This window comes from Triturus cristatus, chromosome 12 (genome assembly GCF_964204655.1).
Source record: "Triturus cristatus chromosome 12, aTriCri1.1, whole genome shotgun sequence".
Classification (NCBI taxonomy): domain Eukaryota; kingdom Metazoa; phylum Chordata; class Amphibia; order Caudata; family Salamandridae; genus Triturus; species Triturus cristatus.
In genome coordinates, this window is record NC_140595.1 from 380,536,280 (window position 1) to 380,557,887 (window position 21,608).

A 21,608-nucleotide genomic window follows, 5' to 3' on the forward strand; every position below is an offset into this window, starting at 1 on the left:
GCCTCAAACTTGTAGACCAGACCCAGTCTTGGAGATGGCTGAGCAAGTTAAGCCATAGTTTCAAACAGAGGTAAGGCAATCAAAATTCATAAAATAGGTATAAGGGTGGAAGAAAGCACCCCAACACAATATCACAATTAGTCATAGGGTAAGTATATCATGGTGATTAGTACACATCATCTTTGTTACATGCCTTATACTAGTACATGCAGAAAAATGTCAAAAAAGTGTACAGTATTAACAGTTAAAGCAGGCTCTGAAAAATTCAAAGTAATGCGTTATCGGTATATTTCCATTAATGGCAAAACCTTCATTAAAAGGTGATTTCTGGCCCGAGGGGGGAGAGACAAAAATGGAGGGACCTCTTACCTATGAGACATGGAGAAGAGTCCCCATGAGTCAAACAAGAGGGTGCATTCAGTAACAATCTGTATTAGAAAATAGCACAGTTACTGGTCTGCCCAACTCATCAATCTACATGCGCTACCTCACACTCATCATTTGGCAAAAAAAAAAGATCTCCGCCAAAGTGACCCTTCGGGGACCCATAGGGCATTGCAACGCCGGCCCGAAGAGGAGCACCACCCTATGATGAAGCATGACATCCCTTAGGATGTGTGAGGGCACCAAGTAAATGTCACCTTGACCTCCCCTCTTGTCGCTCTAAAACGACCCCCTCTGTCTTCTCTTAGGAACTGTGATCCTTCATTTGGATTTTTACAAATAATATGGGTCAGTATGACAGTTTTCTACTTTTTCGAATGTACTAATGTGTAACTATATTTAAAATGGTAATGAATTGAATTCATTCTAAGTGCATTTCATTAGTAAATGTGTGAAATACAATCTATGCATGTTTCATGAAAGCATCATTAATTAGGAAGGTGTAACACCTACTTTTCTTTTGTCATTTCAGTGCACACGTTTACACATAAATGGTACATTTAAATTGAACTTGTGATCATATTCGGGTTAAATCATAGCGATTCATTAATTTAGTTATACACACACGCATAAATGATAATAAAGTAGTATTAGAGATAAACTCCATATCGTGAGAGTTCACTATTTACACATTTTCTAGCACACGTTAATAGAATATACTTTGTTTCTTTAATGAATCCCAATCTTTATTATTTATATGAATGATATTTTCTAAACTATACCTTTTTCTGCATGCTTTTATGATGCACTAACTAAAATTCTCTTGTTTTTGTCATGTTCTTGAACATGTAGTTGCTGCACATTTATTATTTGTTCTCTCAGAAAATGCCATTATCGAGTTTAATATTTCATTTAAAGTTTGAATGTGATCTCTCCAACACATGCATATCCAGATAATAATTGGTGCACTTGACATATGTTATACCGGGAAATGTCAGAAGAAATTAAAGAGCTATGAATAATAAAGTAATGTTATGGTGGGAAATGTTGTCCACACGCACTGGGGTATCACCGGAGGTGGATATTCGTGTCCAGTTACCAGGGTTTATTTTTATGGGGCTTTACTTACATTTGGAGTACTATTGATGGATGTGTGCAGATTTGTAATTTACTGGTATAACATTGCTTTTACACTGCAAAAAGGAAAGTCAATCATATGTGGCAAAAGATCAGATAGTACGCCAAATGCAACAATGAACTGACATCATGAACAGAAATGCCATAATGGAAAACCACAAGCATGAACACAGCCATCATGGCTGCAAGTTAAAAAAAACAAAAAATCATATGACACGGTCATTGTCGACTGTGTCAAAGAGCCTTCCTGTTCCACCTTCAGCTATGCTACACAGCAGCCATGCTGCTGTATATCATGGCCGAAACATTGACAAGTGATGTTATACCAATAAATGTTAAAATACAAGTGCTATGATCAAATTGTAATTTTCTTCTGTACAATTTCAAGCTAAGGAGTCAAAGGCTTGACCGACTGCTTGCAGTGTCGAGGGGATGTCACAAAACATCTGTGCTTGCACTGACAATATATCATTATTGCAATTGTAATTGCAATTGCATTTATGTAGTGCTTACTACTCTGAAGAGGGGTTGAAGCACTTTTCGGCGAGTAGCACACTATTCCGTAACTTAAAAAGGATTAGTGGTGAATTAGTATAGGGAACAATGAAATGAATGTAAGCGGGGGACATGTGAGTCTGTTATTTGGGTTGAAAAGGATAGTGAAGGGATAGAAGAGGGAGGGGTTTGCAATTATATAGCCCTTGGTACCCCTGATGAGGCATCAAAGTGCTTTTAGGCGAGTAGCACACTACTCTTGAACCCAAATAGGAATAGTGGTGAATTAGTATAGGGAATTATTAAATTAATTGGAGCACTGGACATGTGAGTTTGTTAGTTGCATTAAAGAGGATAGTGGAGGGATAGAAATGGGAAGGGTCTTGAAAGTGTTTATTTGGAGATCATAGCAGCAGGAGGAGGTTTGGGATGAGTAGACAGGAAGATTCAGAGGGAAGGGTTTATAAAGGCTTGTTTGGGAGATCTGAATAGCAAAATAGGTTTGAGATTATGAAAGGAGGGGTAGAGGAGGGAAGAGTCTAGAAAGGATTATTTTGGGAATCATTGTGCGAAGGTGCTTCAGTTTACATGGTCCCCCCCCCACTTTTTGCCTGATATTTGATGGGGTGAGTATTGTAGTGCACAGTGTCCCTGCCAAACAGGTTCCCTGTGCCAGTGCTTCTTCCCTAAAACATACCCACAATTGGTACTTCTGCCTCCTGTAAGACCCTAGTAAGTGGTACCCTGGGTACCTGGGGCCTGGAGCTGAAGAGGGTCCCATTGGGACCCCCCTCACTAGGACCATGCCACTGGCCTTGCAGCTTGCACACAATTGTGAGGTGAATTTTGACAAAGTTGACATGGCACCCTGCCTCTGTGCCATGCCAGCCAGCACTGCCTGTAAGTATAGGTAAGTCACTTCTCTACCAGGCCTCATAGCCCTAAGGCAGGGTGCACTATACCACAGGTGAGGGCATATATGCATGAGCAGATATACCCCTATAGTTGTTAAGTCCGTTGTTAAATATTGTAAGTGCCAGGGAAGCCATAAGGAGTATGTGGGCTGGAAACTCGAAAACTCGAGTACCCCAACACCATGATGGTTTCCCTGAAACCATGAGTGTTTTGTACCAAACAGCTCTATCTAATAGATCCACACTGATGCCAGTGTGATATTTATTAAAACAGGTACTCAGAGGGCACCTCAAATGTGCCCCCTGAAAACCTACTGAACCTGGTGTGCATACTGACTGGCTTTAGGCAGCCTGTCATACACAGACATGTTTCCGGACCCCTGGTTGGAGAACAATACACATCCTTGGCAGAGGTATTACACCTACTACCCCAGGATGGGCCAGTGTTCAAAGGGGAAGCTTCAAAGGCCTGCTGCCTTTGCAATGCAACCCCCAGCCTCTGCTAATAGCAGTAGATGGGAGACCCCGGTTTAACCCCCACCTTGGATTTTAGAGAAACTAGGAGGTGTGCCCACCTTGGCCAACACCACCCTTCAGATGGAGTAGATGAAGTTAAGCACATTTTTCAATCCCCTCCATCTTGAAGATGAGGGGACACCTCCAATTAGTGCTAGGTGTATGCTCACTCCCACAGGAATGTGGCATAATAGTGGGAGCAGCCACCCCAGGTAATGTGCCTATTGGCTTTACCTGCTATGCCCATAAAACACCCCCTAAATTTAGTATTTAGGAGGCTCCCCCAGACAACGAAAGTAGATTCCTGCAACCTATGAAGAAGAAGGATGAAGAAAATGCTGATCAGCAAAGCCTGAAGACAACTACTGATTTTACACCAGCCCTACCCGGCTGGCTCCAGCTTAAAGTCTCTGTGAAGAAGACAACACCTGTCCTGTGGCCACCAATTTCCAGATTCCCAAAGACGACTGCTCACTCTTCAACAAAAAAAAGATTTCCCAATGACAACAGCTCTGTCTAGAAGAATCCCACTCCAAGTGATCTGGATCCAGCTGGAACTGCGACTCCTGCCCACTCTGCACCCAACGCCCACAGCCCCAGTCTGAGTGGCTCACCTGTCCAGTGAAGTCTCCCCAGTGATCCTGACCTTGGATTCAGTGTGGGCTGACCTCTCCTAAACTCCATGATGACACCTGCAGCCTGAATCCAGAGGCTCCCCCTGACTGCGACGGTAAGAAAACTCTGACATCTAAAGACACCCCTGCACCTGAAGTCCCTGCAACTTGGTGAGCCAAATCAATGGTGCCCCTACATCCCCATACATCTCTACTTACCTTTGCTGTTGGTCTACCTCCTGCAACATCAGGTGTCACGCATGCAACATGTTTGTCGAAAACAGAATTCTCATTCAAAAGCATTGGGCACCTGATGCTGAATTTACACCCGGCCACCCTTGTGCCACTAGTGGTATTTGGTGCTGCTTTGTGTCCCCCTGTGCTTGACCTAACCCCCAAAGTTTATCCCCTGAAACCAATCTGCTTACCTACAAGCAGTGTGGCTGCGAGCAACCCATGTCTCCATTGAATGCATTGGGACGAACTCCAATTTTGACCTCAGCACCAGGCCTCCCCTATACAACTGGGATGCAGTTTTGGTACTTACCTGACCCTTGCCCCTATAAGTGTAATGGTGATACTTACCTGTTTAACCGCAATACCGCATTCCCCTTAGGATGATATTGAACTGTTGAGAAACTGTATTAAGTGTCGACATTTGAAAGTAAAAAGTATTCATATTTCAAAATGCACTTATCTTATTGCGAAGATCTTGATCTTAAAATAAAAAACAAACAAAGTTTATTTTTCTAAAATTGGTGTGGATCTCCTTTTGACTCTACATGGTGGAAGGAGGCGAGCGACATCAGTGGAGGACCACCCTTGGAGTAAGTGTGGCTAGTGTGTAAGTAAGGGGGCTTCCCCTTGCCCGCCACCAGTTCAAACCCGAGGTAGGGGTAAACTCGTACTCTTTTGATTTGCTAGAGGGTCTTCCTCGACACGGAAGGAACTGATTGTAAGTTACCCTCTTATCTCAATTGTAGGTGAGAGTGAGGACGCACTGGGACAGGTAGAGTGCTGAGAAGGCCAGTGTGACCCCTCACGAGGGGCATACACTAACAGCCGAAACATGTTGACCACCTGGCAGTAAAGGACAGGTGCTAGGAGCACATAGTATCTACCAATCACCACCATCCTTCACTTTGTTTAACCCTGGGCGGGAAGATCCAGGAATAATGTTTAAGGCACAGCGACACTTCCGAGCTAGTTTTAAATCACACTACACTGCACTACCGTCGTTCCCAGTCACTGTAAAATTATTTTGTGTCTCTTTGTGTTGTATTGTCTTCCCCTACCCTATTGCTCCACCCCACGCGTGGCTATGCTGGGGTGTTTTTGTAAGCAGCCCAATCATGAAGCATGTCACACATCTGTGTGAGTGAGGGCAGTATTAGCACATACAGCATGTGCCACCACGTAATACATTTTACTACTCCCTACCCCTTCTGGTATATTAAGTGTTGATAGGGGGTTCAGGGTAGATGAGTTTGTACCCTCACCCCTTCTCTGGTGTATACCAGATCTACTTTTTGAGTCATGTGGCCATTATTGGTCAGTGTTGTGCAATAGATTTCTTACACTCACCTGTGTGAGACCAAAGGCTGCTCGCCCATACTACCACTAGGAGAGCACTTTGGGTATTACATTGAGCCCTGTACACTTATGGGGAACCCTTCAACTCTGTGCATGGTATAACCACCTAGTGGCATACCATAAACAGTGCCAGCGTCCTACAATCTTAGTAAAGTTACAGTAGGGAAGAATCTAGAAAGTGTCATTTTGGGGAAGGATCATAGTAGTCAGACAGTGGAGGTAGAGGATATATTGGGAGAAGTATGGGGTGATTTATAGGGTAGTGCATTGGAGATGCTGAATTAGGACTAAAGTAATAAATATAAAGATACATAAGTACATGGAAGGTATATACGTATAAGTAAGAAAATGTATCCAGATTTAAGTTTATTAAATAAACTCAGACTTTTAAGTGTTGCTGTACTTTAAGCAATTTTATTTGAATATTTTATTTATATAGAAAAATATAGCCATAAGTAATATAAAAATTTGTTGAAGAGAGCTAATGAAACTCTATATATTTATAAACAAGATTATTATACACAGTTATACAAAGGAATATACATATATATGTATATTCACTGAAAAAAACATAGCTTTCAGGCATGATATAGTTAGGAATTAGCATTTAAAAAACCTTTGAAATTCACTGAAAAAACCATAGGTTGCAGGCCTGATATAGTTAGGAATTAGCATTTAAAAAACCTTAGAAATTCACTGAAAAAACCATAGGTTTTAGGGGTGTTATACATCTCAAACGACATCACTGATGACATCACTGATGACATCATCCACTTGACAATCAGATACACCTCATCATACACTAGTATAACCTTTCATCACTCACTGTAAAATAGCAGGTAAGTAGTGTTATCGTTACTTTTTCTTACTTAGTGGTGGATCCGGGATCCAGCACTGGTGAATCTCCTGTAAACAGTTGAAAGAATGTGTTTAAGTCATACAGACAGCATGCTGCTCCCCATGTGGAAAAGCAATCTGCTTTGCTTCATTGAAGCTAGAGCAGGTTTGAATGCTCTATCTTCAATGAAGCAAAGCAGTTTGCAATGGCAGAGTGGGAGCCGCGAGGCTCCTGCCATGCCATTGCAAACAGCAGTGTCCAGTGGGTGGGCACCCCGGGACAATGCAGGAGCCAGCCCTGAGGGGTGGCATTCCCAGGGCCTGTACAAGGCTCTAGGAGGGGGGCCACGTGGCCCCCCACATTTTGAAGTTGCCCCGGGGGGTGGCGGTCCCTGGGGCTGGGGGGACCTGAGAGCCCTCCACACCCAATCTTTTCAAGCCCCGGGGGTGGCGGTCCCCGGGGCTGGCGGGGCCTGAGAGCCCCCCCACCCATTTCATAGAAGCCCCGGGGGGGGCAGTCCCTGGGGCTGCGGTCAGCCCCCCGCCTATTTTATGTTAGTGCCCCAGGGGTGGCGGTCCCCGGGGCAGTGTGGGGGGGATTGAGACCCCCACACTATTTTTTCATTATGCCCCCGGGATTTGGCTCCACCCGGGGCAGATTAGCATATTTAGCGTGGGAGGCCGCGCTGATTTTTTTTTTCTACCAGCAGGATGCGTCCTTGTGGGACCCCCTGAGCAGGCCTAGGGGGTCAGGGTGTTTCTACCCTGCCCACTTTTCGCGTTTTTTGACTTTTTGGGGGGGTTTCTTGTGCCTCGGTTCTACCGAGGCACAAGATGGCTGCCAACACTTCCTGATTCAGAGTGTTGGCAGCTAATTAAAATTCAGCTTGTGATCGGAAGGGTGCGCGGATCCTCCGAGGCCATAGATATGTATGTACATTTACCTCTAATTTTCTCAGGAACTACTGAACAGATTTACACCATTTAAGCAAAAGGCACAAGTCTGAACTGAGAACTACCTCTATGCCAAATTTGGTGTAATTCCGCTCAGCAGTTCGGGCTGTAGCTGCAGCTAAAGGTCCTATGGGAAAATGCATGGGGAAAACGCGTTTTGAGACCCCCCTTTTTTCTAGGCCCCCGCTTGACGAATCACCGTGAAACTTTCAGAAAATTTTGGAAAATTTTGCGAAGATTCGTCAATCGGCGCCAAAGTTATTCCAAATAGAATGTTGCGGATTTCCTATGGATAATAGGTCCTAACTATAACTACCTACTGGCGACCGCCAGTAGGTAATACGAATCTTTGCGAAATTTTAAAAACTGGTGGGGTGCTCCGGTCTGCTCTAATCCTGAAAAACTCGAAGTGATTTATCAAATGGGGGCCGAGAAAAAAGGGGGTCCCAAAACGTGTTTTCCCCATGCAATTTTCCTTAGGAACCTTTAATCGCAGCTCCAGCCCGAACTGCTGAACGGAATTACACCAATATTGGCAAAATGGTAGCCCTTGGTTCAGAGTCATGCCTTTTGGTTAAATGGTGTCAATCCATTCTGTAGTTCCTGAGAAAATCAAAAGTAAAATCACATGTATATATATCTGGGCGGCAGCCGTCTTGGTACCAATATACATGATAGCCCCCCCATTAAAAAGCATTGCAGTTAATAGAAGGTTTTAAGACTTTAGTTACATTATAAATATTTGTTGATGCTTCCATACTCATTTTAGGAATTGTGGTGTGTTCTAATGGGATTTCAATATGTAAAAAAGCCTTCTGCTGGGATATCATGAATCATGTTTGAGAGAAAAAACTATTTTCTCTTGCTTTTCCCAGAGGTTTGGAAGGTGATCTATAAGCTAAACTGAGAGCATATTTTCTGTAAATTCACATTATCTTTCTCAGTCATGTGAGAATGAAGTCTGACATTCTTAGTAAAACATGTACATCCAACAAGGGCAGAGACTGTCAGTTGATTCCTTTGTGTTCTACTGCAGGATCCCAGAGTGTACTAAAGAACAACTAGAGCACTAACAGTCCTACAAACGTATTGCACACCTGAAGCCATCTTGATTGGAATAAAGTGGTAACTCCTAAAACATTTAATTTAAAAAGGAACAAAATTAGGTGGTTCATTTTGCCATAGAAAGTATGATTAGTGCTGCAGAAAGAAAAATTAGGGCACATTTTGAGTGACTTCTCAAATCCTCTTCTATTTCATTAAAAAATTCTGACATGCAGACTGAAACATGCACTTTCAATACCAGCAGCAGACTTCCCTGGTGAGCAGTAGCTTTACTACAGTGATCTAATGAGCAACTAGAGTACTAACATTCTGAATTCATGGCAAATGTGTGACACATCTGAAATTCTGAATGCCTTCTTGATGGAATCAAAGTAAAAAACTGTAAGTATTTCCTACTGAGGAGACTGTAGTAAATGAGGAAATTAGGAAATTTCATAACAAATAAGTCTCCCAAGATGGCCACCAGAGACAAAAGAGCCCAAACGTAGCACAAATATCACCCAGATGTAGCCCAAGTATAGCACAATGACACAATGTCCCAGAGTGTTCTAAAGAACAACTAGAGGGCTAACAGTCTTACTTAGGACAAAAGTATGGCACACCTGAAGCCATCTTGATTGGAAAAAAGTGGTAACACTTAAAACATTTAATTTGCAAAGGAACAACATGAGGGTGTTCATTATGCCATAGAAATTATGATTAGTGCTGCAGAAAGAAAAATGAGGGCACATTTTGACTACTCAAATCCTCTTCTATTTCATTAAAACATTCTGACATGCAGACTGAAACATGCACTTTGAATACCAGCAGCAGACTTCCCAGGTGAGCTTTACTACAGTGATCTAATGAGCAACTAGAGTGCTAACATTCTGAATTCATAGCCAATGTGTGACACATCTGATGGCCTTCTTGATGGAATCAAAGTAAAAAACTGAAAGTATTTCCTACTGAGGAGACTGTAGTAAATGAGGAAATTAGGAAACTTCATAACAAATAAGTCTCCCAAGATGGCCACCAGAGACAAAAGAGCCCAAATGGAGCACAAATATCACCCAGCTGTAGCCCACATGTATCCAAATGACAGAAGTGTGCAAAACACTTTTTATTTTTGTGTTTTTGCAGTTTTATATAGTGCAGACTTGTCAGGTATTGGAGTGCTTTACATGAGCATTGGTTACATCACACAAGAACAAATTCATTTTGGTTGTAGACATGGGGAGTTTAAGTGATTTGACCAGAATCACAGAATGTTGAGCTGAAGAAGAAACTCCAACCTCGTTCCCCAGTTGCAGTCTGCAGCTCTGGAAGTAATACCACATCCTCTCCCCTAAGAGCAACATTTAATCAAGTGGTCAACTGGATAAAAAAAAACATAAAGATAACAAATAATTTAAAAGTGCTTTGTCGCTATTTGAAAACTCAGAAAATATGTCCTCATTTTAGTGTTTTAGAGCACTAACCATAATTTTGATGCAAATACAACCCTCTCATATAAGTAATTTCTAAAGGAAATGCTCTAGGTATTGCAGTTTTGATTACATCAAGATGACATAAAGCGTTCCACACTTTTGTAATAAATATAGAATGTTAATGTTAACAATCTAGTTTTCATTAGGATACTGTTGAGAGGCAGAGGCCAGGGCCACGGACTCTGAAAATTGAAGGCAGGTAGGAGGGTGCAGAGGCAACAATTTGACCACACTGGGCAGGCAGGAAGGGCAGTGGCAGCACAACAGACTATGGTGGGCAGTGGAAAGGGGGGCAGGGGCAACAAACCAACAATACAGTACTGGCAAGAGAGGCAGTGGCAATATAATAGACAATTGTGGGCAGAAGGAAGAGGTAGTGGTAGTACAACCATACATGCCAACAGACCCGATTCAGCCAGGAAACGTCCAATGTTTTTAAGCTCAAATGGGCTTTATTTGATCTGTCTCCTGTCTACAATCTCCTCTTTATGAATGTAATTCAAAGGGGAAAATCAATACCCCATTTATTTTTTCGAAATCTCCCTCTTACCAAGTTCAAAATGTTCGCAAGTGTGGTACATTGGATCATGGAAAGCAGGAGGAATTGGGGTAGGGACATGGACTCAGATAACAGAGGACAGGAGGGACATGGAGAGGTGCACCAAACTGACCCTACAGGGCTGGTATGAGGGTTTGCAGCAGCAAAATACACCATACAGGGCGTGCGGGACAGGAGTGCAGCTCAACAATCCATAGAAAGCAATAGGGAGGGGACAGGACCATGCACATCAACAACAGAGAACAGAGGGGAAAGAGGCAATGGTAGCTAGCTGACCATAATGGACAGACAGGAGAGAAAGCTGCAGCATAACAGACCGTACAGGGCAGGAGGGCTGGATCAGAGGCATTACAATGGAACAGACATGCTAGGGGGGAGGGAATAGGAGTCTGCACATGGAAATAGAGGGCTGGGGGCAAGGGGGCAGGGCAGGAGCAGCAAGATGACCTTGGAGGTCAGGCAGGATGGGCACAAGAAGCAAGACACACCATGGAGAGCAACAGTGAGACTATGATGGCATACACACAGACCATGGAGAGAAGGTGAGAGGGGGTCAGGGGCAGCTAGTTGACCACACAGGGAAGGTGGGAGGGGCCGTGGCAGCACAGAAGACCATGCATGGCAAGCGGGAGGGTTAGTGGCAGCACAATGGCTATGATGGGCAAGAAGGAGGGTGCAGGGGCATGCACAAAGGACCATGGAGGATAGAAGGGAGGGTCAGGACCTGGGCACAGACAAGAGAGTTCAGGGGAAGGGGCCTCACAAAAGACCACACGGGGCAGGCAGGAGGAGCAGTTGCAGCACAACAGACTAGGGAGGGCAGAAGAATGTGGCAGAAAATGGACCATGGAGGACAGGAAGAAAGGGGATAGGGGCATGGAATTTGGCCAGGCAGGGTGGAGTAGACAGGGACAGGTTACAGTCATCTGACAATGCTAGGCAGGTGGGGGGGAGTGGCAGCTCAACAGAACACTCAGAGTAGATAGGAGTGGCAGGTCCATGGAACATGGTGGGCAAAAAGGATGGAGCAGGGGCATACACAAAGACATCAGAAGGCGGGGGAAGGAGAATAGGGGCAGCAAGCTAAGCACAGAGGCTAAGCAGGAGGTCAATGATGGGGCATAGAATTGGGCTATGGAGGGCAGGAGGAGTGGACTGGTACATCATGCTAAATGGAGGGCAGTGGCAGCACATCAGACAATGCATGGCAGGAGGGAGAAGCTAGTCCATAGATTCAGACAACAGAGGATAGGGAGGAGGTGGATGGGGCAGCAAGCTAACTGTTCAGAGAAGGCAGGTATTAGGAATTTTATTGTTTTTAAAATGTGTGTCTGTGCGAACTACTTAAAATATGAACAAGTATGCAGCATAATCTCACTTTTATTCAGGAAGAAGAGGACGTTTGTGACTGTGACTCCAGGCTCACTTGGCAGAAACACCCCCTGACCCTCCACCCCCATCGCAAAATGTAATGCCCATGAAAAGGGTAGGGGAAAGCATTGTTATATAGAATATAGTCCTGAGAGCACGATAGAAAATGAAAACTCGATATGGTGTATGGTATAAACTATGCCCCAAAAAGTGTGAAATAAGATCAACCGGGGCGTGAAATATAATATGCAATACATTGTGTGCAATGACAGATTCATTGGAGAGCGCGAGATAGAACAGGCACTAGCGTGTGCTATGCCAAATGCACCTTGGAGTGTAATATGCACAGGGCAGTGTTGTGTAACCTAACTAGTCTCTAAAGTTGTAATATAAAATATGTGCTGGGGAGTGTAACGTTGCATATGCACTGTGACAAAGATATGGATCACAGATTGTAATATGTATGGCATAGCGCTGTGCGTTATAACATAGGCATCGAGGAAGGCACGTTAGATGGGGCAATATAACCTGTGCGAAGGCAAGTGTGGCATGACATTTTCACGGTGTGGTGTTACAGTGCACATGGGCTAGAGAGTGTCATAGCATACGCACTAGCTGGTGGAATACAACACAGAGGTGTGTGGCACTCGGCGGGCACTGGTGGGTGTAACACAGCATTGGGATCAGCCAGGAGCGCGCTGTGACTCTCAAGTGAGGTTTGTCTCCTTACCAGAGAGTAAAATAAAAAGTATTACACATCCGGCGGTGGACGTGTGTTTTATTAACCGTGAGTGGGGTTTCTTGCATAGTTGTGGTCGAATTTTTGTCGAATCCCCTATGAATGGCTTGGTGTGCGTGTGTATTGAATGTGCCCGTCAATAGCTACCCATGTTTGTATAAATAAACGATAAGGGTGTCTACTTGGAGAGTACCCACCGGCGGGGTGCCGGGATTAGGCACGGTAGGGTGTCGGACACGTCAGAACTTCACTAGCAGTGTAAATACATTCCACGTGGATTCATTGTATGCATAGTCGCCTTTTAATGAATATCACGCAAATCGTCATGGTGATAGGTTTGTCCAGCATGTCCTCGGCGTTTCTATAAATATATTTTAATTTTTTTTTTTTAAAACAGAGGCCGGCCTTGGGGGATGGGGTCCCCGGGGCCATGAGTGGCCTGAGGAGGGGGGCAATGCAGCCCCCCTCATAAAGAATTAAAAACAAAAAAATGCCATGCCCCGGAGGCTGGGGTCCCCGGGCCCGATTAAGGCCTCGGGAGGGGGGCCACACGGCCCCCTTCCAAATAAAAAAAAAATAAAAAAATGGGGTCCCCAGGGCCAATAAATTAGAAAAAGAAGGGGGGCCACACAGCCCCCATTCTTAAAAAAATAAATAAAAGACCCCCTTGGTGAGTTGTAAGTTGGGGAATTAATCCCCCTTCAATACTGAGGGTCCCTGAGGGCCAACTAGCTCATCATGGATCTCCAGTATGCACCAGGGAGCTGCGTTGCAGACAGGATTTCTGAGGCCACGCTCTTTTTACACCTCTCTGCAGCGCAGCTCTGTGGCGCTTACTGGAGGTACCTAGTGGGCTAGTTTGACCCTAGGGACGCTTAGGATTCAAGGGGACTTAATCTCTCAACTTAGAACAGCCACAGGGCGTGTTTACACAGTGGTGAAGGGAGGGGACGGGGCCTGAGGTGACGTGTGCAAACACACCCTGTGGCGCGTTTTAAGTTGGGGAAATAACTCCCTTTCAATCATGAGGGACCCTGGGGGCCAACTAGCCCTCCAGGTGCTTCCAGTAAGCGTCACTGCGCTGCATTGCAGAGAGGTGGCGCAGGCCGTGCCCCTTTTTACACCTCTGTGCAACGCAGCTCTGTGGCACTTACTGGAGGTACCTAGTGGGCTAGTTGGACCCTAGGGACCCTCAGGGTTCAAGGGGACTTAATCACCCACTTAAAATGGCCACAGGGCGTGTTTACACAGTGGGGAAGGGAGGGGACGGGGCCCAAGGTGACATGTGCAAACACGCCCTGTGGCGCGTTTTAAGAGCTAGTTCTAATCCCCCTGCCCTATTATATACGAGGGGCTTACCGAGCAGGCCATGCTAATCACAGAGGGACCCCAATGCATAGTGTTCCCTAGTGTATGCAGGTGTTTTCACTGTATTCTAAGTGTCTTTTAACATAGCACTGGCTCTAGGACTAGTTACCACCAGTATCCGTCTGAAAAAGTTGAGGGTACAGGATGATTTTGCAACAAGGCTTCTTTCTGCTCTTCTGTTTGTTCTTTCTACACGTTATCCTTCTTCCTGCACTTTTCTTTTTCTGTGAGGACATCTGTTGCTTCTTTCTGCATTTCTTTTTTTTCTTTCTGTGCGTTTTTTCTTTTTTCTTTACATGTCCTATCTCTGTAGGCATAGTTAGAAATTAGCATTTAAAAAAGCTTTGAAATTCACTGAAAAAACATAGGTTTCAGGCACGTTATAGTTAGGAATTAGCATTTAAAAAACCTTAGAAATTCACTGAAAAAAACATAGGTTTCAGGGGGTGTTATAGTTAGCTGGACTTTTCACTCATACAAATCCATTGAAATTCCCCCGTTATAGTTAGTTCAGCTAACTATAACTCGCGCCCTAGCAATGCACTGCTGACGACGTCACATATTACATCACTCATGACATGGTCAGTGACATCACTCATGACATCACTCATGACATCTCAATAATGAAGTGTGTTTCAGATACTCAGACACTCAGACAACCAATCAATAACTTATATAGACATTCATGTACCTATTCACAAAACCATGCATCCGCTTACACACCAACAGACAGACGCATACAGTCATTCACACAGTTTAGTCATTAACTCATGAATTCAGTAAGATACATTTAATGATTCACTGATAGAGTCAGTCACGCACCTACAAAATCATCCATTCACACACTTATACACTCACTCATTCTTCAATATGCCTTTCCCTATCTATAATAAACATATTTAAAGTTTATAGAAACACACAGACACTGGATGACATCATCAGTGATGTCATCAGTAATGTCATTTGAGATGTCATCAGTGATGTCATCAGTGATGTCACTGACCATGTCATGAGTGATGTAATATGTGACGTCATCAGCAGTGCATTGCGGGCGCACGATTTATAATTAGCTGAACTAACTATAACGGGGGAATTTCAATAGTTTTGTACGAGTGAAAAGTCCAGCTAACTATAACGCGCCTGAAACCTGTGGTTTTTTAAGTGAATATAAATACTGACTAATAAATTATAGCCCTGAAACACAAGTGTGACGATGGTTAAAACACTACATGCATAGTGCATACTACTTTGAAGCAGTTCATGCCCTAAAGCCTGCCTCACTGAAGGACTATATGCTAACTGACTGAATGATTACACTACTATAAGGAGAGACACTGAGTGAAATCACAGTTGTTTGAATTTTACTTCATTGAATAGATCACTACATGTTACTAAAAGACTCACTATGGGTTTGCAACAGCAGTCACAGTGTGTTTTCTGGAATGTATGCATAGTAACTGTAGAAAAGTAGGCCTGATGCACGAGTGCAAAACTGGCTAGACCACTATATACATCGTGGATAGTTACTTCAAACAGTCCTTGTCAAAAGGCATGCTTCACTGCATGAGTACCTAAATACTGACTGAAATATTAGAGTAATGCAAGGATAGTACCTGAATGAATCTTTTAAGGGTTTGGGTTTTTGTGCAGTAAAGATTACTACATGGTGCCGGATGAGTCACTAGAAGAGAGTAAGGGGATTGACAGGGTGTCTGCTGGAAGTGTATGGATACTGACTGGCGAATTGAAGGTGTGATAGACAATTGTGTACGTGGTTAGAGGCCTACATGCATAGTGGATAGGCGTTTGAATCAATCCATGTGCTAAGGCCTGCCTCACTCCATTAGTACTTGGGTACTGACTGAATTTTTAGAGTATTGCAAGGAGAGTGCCTGCATGAATTTATATAAGTATTTGTTTTTTGGCGCAGTAAATACATTACTACATGGTGCTGAATGAGTCACTGGAGAACTATAAGGGGAGTGACAGGGTGTTTGCTGGAACTGAATGAATACTGACTGGGGAATTGAAGGTGTGAAAGACAAGTGTGTAGGTGGCTAGAGACCTGCATGCATAGTGGATAGACGTTTGAAACAGTCCATGGACTAACACCTAGATCACTGCATAACTACCTGTTTGTTTTTTGGCACAGTTAATGGATTACTTAATGTTACTGAAAAAAATCACTGGAGAAGTTCAAAGAGAGTGACAGGGTGTTTGCAAGAACTGTATGGATACTGACTGGGATATTTATGGTGTGAAAGACAAGTGTGTAGGTGGTTAGAGACCTACATGCATACTGGATAGGCGTTTGAATCAATCCATGTGCTAAGGCCTGCCTCACTCCATTAGTACTTGGGTACTGACTGAATGTTTTGAGTATTGCAAGGAGAGTGCCTGGATGAATTTATATAAGTATTTGTTTTTTGGCGCAGTAAATACATTACTACATGGTGCTGAATGAGTCACTGGAGAACTATAAGGGGAGTGACAGGGTGTTTGCTGGAACTGAATGAATACTGACTGGGGAATTGAAGGTGTGAAAGACAAGTGTGTAGGTGGCTAGAGACCTGCATGCATAGTGGCTAGACGTTTGAAACAGTCCATGGACTAACACCTAGATCACTGCATAACTACCTGGGTACTGACTGAATCATTAGAGTACTGCAAGGAGAGTGCCTGGGTGAATCTTTTTAAGTTTTTGGGTTTTGGCGCAGTGAATAGATGAGTACATAGTGCCAAATGAGTCAGTGGAGGTGTGCAATTGGAGTGACAGGGTGTTTATTGGAGTTTATAGATACTGACTGGGAAATTGAAGGTCTGAAAGACAATTGTGTTGGTGGGTAGAGGCCTCCATGCATAGTGGAAACGCATTTGAATCAATCCATGTGCTAAGGACTGCCTCACTCCATTAGTACTTGGGTACTGACTGAATGATTAGACTATTGCAAGAAGAGTGCCTGGGTGAATTTATAAGTGTTTCAGTTTTGGCGCAGTGAATGCATTACTACATGGTGCTGAATAAGTCACTGGAAGGGTGCAAGGGGAGTGACAGGGTGTTTGCTGGAAGTACATGGATACTGGGGAATTCAAGCTGTTAAAGACAAGTGTATAGTAGGTTAGAAGCCTGCATGCATACTTGATAGACACTTCAAGCAGTCCATGTGGTAATGCATGGCTCACTGCATGAGTACCTGGGTACTGACTGAATCATTAGACTACTGCTAGGAGACTGCCTGGGAGAAACTTTTAAGTTTTTCGGTTTTGGCGCAGTGAATAGATTAGTACATGGTACTGGATCAGTCACTGGAGGAGTGCAAGATGAGTGACAGGGTGTTTATTGAAGTATATAGATACTGACTAGTTAATTGAAGAAGTGAAAGACAAGTGTGTAGGTGACTAGAGGCCTGCATGCATAGTGGATAGACGTTTAAACAGTCCATGAGCTAAGACCTCGGACACTGCATGATTACCTGGGTACTGACTGAATCATTACAGTAATGCAAGGAGAGTGCCTGGGTTAATCTTTAAGTTTTTGTGTTTTGGTGCAGTGAATAGATTACTACATAGTGCCAGATGAGTCACTAGTGGTGTGCAAGTGGACTGAAAGAGAGTTTACTGGAGTTTATAGATACTGCTGGGAAATTGAAGGTCTGAAAGACAATTGTGTAGGTGATTAGAGGCCTCCATGCATAGTGGATATGCATTTGAATCAATCCATGTGCTAAGGCCTGCCTAACTCCATTACTACTTACATATTAACTAAATGTATACAGTATTGCACGGAGAGTTCCTGGGTGAATTTATAAGTGTTTAGGTTATGGCGTAGTAAATGGATTACTACATGATGCTGAATGAGTCGCTGAATGAGTCACTGGAGAACTATAATGGGAGTGACAGGGTGTTTTCTGGAACTGAATGAATACTGACTGGGGAATTGAAGGTGTGAAAGACAAGTGTGTAGGTGGTTAGAGGACTGCCTGCATAGTGGATAGGGGTTTGAAGCAGTCCATGTTCTAAGGCCTGGCTCAGTGCATGAGTACTTGGGTACTGACTGAATAATTAGATTACTGCAAGGAGAGTGAATTTATAAGTGGTTGGGTTTTCGCACAGTGAATGGATTAGTTCATGGTGCTAAATGGGTCACTAGAGGAGTGCAAGGGGAGTGACAGGGTGTTTGCTGGAAGTGTATGGATACTGACTGGGGAATTGAAGGCGTGAAAGACAAGTGTGTAGGTGATTAGAGGACCGCATGCATAGTGGATAGGCGTTTGAATCAATCCATGTGCTAAGGCCTGCCTCACTCCATTACTACTTGGATATTAACTGAATGTTTACAGTATTGCAAGGAGAGTTCCTGGGTGAATACATAAGCAATGACTGGCTTCTAATTCTATCAAAACTTGAGAACAGGAAAGGTTTTTAAGCAGTTATGTGTATACAAAGACATGAAGTACCCAAATGCTTCTCTCACAGTGGTTCCCAAATGCACACAGACTCACAGTGTGATTCTAGACAAGCATTACTATCCCTAGGAGTTTACCAACACTCATTCACTACTCTGGAAGGGGTAAGGGGACTGTACACAATCTACATATATCAGTATTGCACTTTAGTGCCAAAGCCTGACTCATTTTATGAATGCATAAGCAATGACTGGCTTCTAATGCTACTAAAACTTGACAACATGACAGGTTTTAAAACAGTTATCTGTCAGCAAATACACGATGTTACCAAATGCTTCTCTCACAATGCTTACCCAAATGCACACAGACTCACAGTGTGATTCTAGACAAGCAAAACTATCCCTAGGAGTTTACCAAAAGTTATTCACTACTCTGAAAGGGGTAAGGTGACTGCACACATTCTACATATTTCAATACTGCACACTACTGTGAAAGCCCGACTCATTTTGCAATTGCATAAGCAATGACTGGCCTCTAATGCTACTCAAACTTCACAACAAACCACATTTTAAAGCAGTAATCTGCAAGCAAATACATGATGTTACCAAATGCTTTTCTCACAATAATTGTCCAAATGCACACAGACTCACAGTGTGATTGTAGACAGCCAACTATCCCTGGTACAAAATACATGTACTAGTCTACAAGATGTAAGGTACCTGCACACATTGCAGAAAATGTTCTGCTACACATTAGTACCAAAATGTTTCTCTCAAACTGATTACTAAATGCACACAGACTCACTGTGTGATTCTAGACACTATCCCTTGCACTGTACCAAAACACATTTCTTAATCTAGAAGGAGTACTACATTTTAGTGTAGAAACATGACTCATTTTGCAAATACATAAACAATGACGGGTTTCTAATTCTACCAAAACATAAAAACAGCACAGTTATCTGTCTGCAAACACATGAAAAACACAAATGCTTATCACAGAATGGTTTCTACATGCACACACACTGACAATAAGATTGTAGACAAAAATGTACTCCTTGCACTTTAGCAGGAGAAATACATTAGTATGATTAAAATCAAAATAGACCACATACATCCCCTCACAATTAAATAACTCACCTTTCAAGTTGTTTTGTAGATTAAGAAGTATGTCAGTCACACACCAGATTTTCTTATAAAGAATCTCTGCACTGTGCACCTGTCAGCAAAACCAAAGAATGGCAAAGTTTCCCTCTCATTTTGCACACATATACATGTAAACATCAAATCACATTCCTTCCCACATTAATTCAAAAGCTAACACACATTTCTATTGGTTAAACATTTCAAACCTTTCCAAATGACATACATTTGAACCCTACCCCCAATCTGCCTTCTGCCTGTTACCATAGAAACAGGTCATGGAACACTTAACTGAGCACACAGGCCACAAGTTCAGCACACAATGTTGCTAATCAAAACAGCAAGTGTGCTTGACTTTTCAACATATCAGCTTCTCATATATAATGTTCCTTTCAATCAGTTTTTGTTAACCAATAAGAATCATGTGTTTAAAAAACAGAAACATGCACCCTAGTTTTCAGTGTAGAAGGTTGTCAAATAACCAACTATTCCTTGTCTTTTTTCAAAACTGCATCTTAGCCACCATTTTAGAAAAATCTTACTTTTCAAACTGCCATTGCATTTACAGAGACCATCTGAGTGCATCCAGACCTCCCTTCAAGATGCTTAGAGTGTGGATTGTGGGACACAGCTATATTTTCTGGAGCCAAAGGTATGCAGAAAACAAAGGCATTCACAAAGACCTAGGTTTGACAAATGTAGACATTAAATGGATTGGACAGAGAGGTTTAAAGTGGCACCAATTGATGCCATTGGTAAAATCCTTTATGCATCTCCAACACCCTGACCTCATAATAGTGCACTGTGGTGGCAATGACCTAGGCACTTTGACTGGAGTAGGTCTGGAAATGCTTATGAAGGACACCTTTGCAGAATTGATTTAACTTTTTCCCAAAACTGCCTTTGTGTATTCTAACATATGCTAAAGACAGAAATGGAACTGGTCCGATCATTTTTGTCCACAGATTGAGAAAGCTAGGAAACATGTGAATAAATCTGTTTCTGCTTTTCTCCGAGACTATAGAATGGGGTCCATTTACAATAACAATCTGCGCTTTCATATGCAAGAGATGTACTGGAGAGATGGAGTACACTTTACTGATGAAGGAAACAGAGTCTTCCTCAACAACTTTAGACTCTGTATAGGTACTTACTTATAAGTACCAAAAATTCTCAATGAACACAACGGCTCTTTTTAGAGCCACTCAAGAACAAAAAACACTTAAGCTTGATGTTTATCTCCCAAATTTTTTTTCCTTGGAGTCGAGCACCCAACGCGTTAGGAACTGCGCACCCTACGCTAGAGAAATAGTGCACCCAACGCGTTAGAATGCGCGACTCCTAATTTTACAGTGAAAAAATAGCCCCTATCACTCATTTTTATTATCCCCGGGGACCCCATCCCTCGGGGCTTATAAAAACACATTGGGGATCGTGGGGGGAGCCCCAACGTCCCCACGGTCCCAGCCAGCTCCCCGCGTCCTTCGGGAGCCGGCATTGCTTTTCCACATGGGGAGCTGCTGACATGCAGCTCCCTGTGTGGAAAAGCAATATGGTTTAGATTTTGAAAGAGAGAGCAGGTTTCCCTCCTCTCACTTTCAAAATCCAAACGAAGTTTGCTATGGGAGGGCGGGAGAATCCCGCCCTCTCATAGCAAACAACAGTGTCCTGGGGGTGGGCACCCAGGACACTGTAGGAGCCGGCCCTGGGGTGTGGTGGTCCCCAGGGCCCTCGAAGGCTCCAGGAGGGGGGCCACGCAGCCCCCTCCCTCAATAAATAAATCCCTGGGGGTGGTGGTCCCCGGGGCTTGGTGGGCCATTCAGCCCCCCACCTTATTTATTTTCTAGCCCTGGGGGTAGTGGTCCCCAGGGCTGGGGGCCCCCGTGGGCCCCCCTTTTAAGTTTTTTACGCATTTTGCCCCCGGGATTTGGCACCCCGGGGGCTAATTATTAAGGAAGCGCGAAAGCCTGCGCTTCGGATTTTCTTTATTTATGGCCGGATCCGCGCACCCTGCGTGCATTTTGCTGTTTAAAAAAAAATAAAAA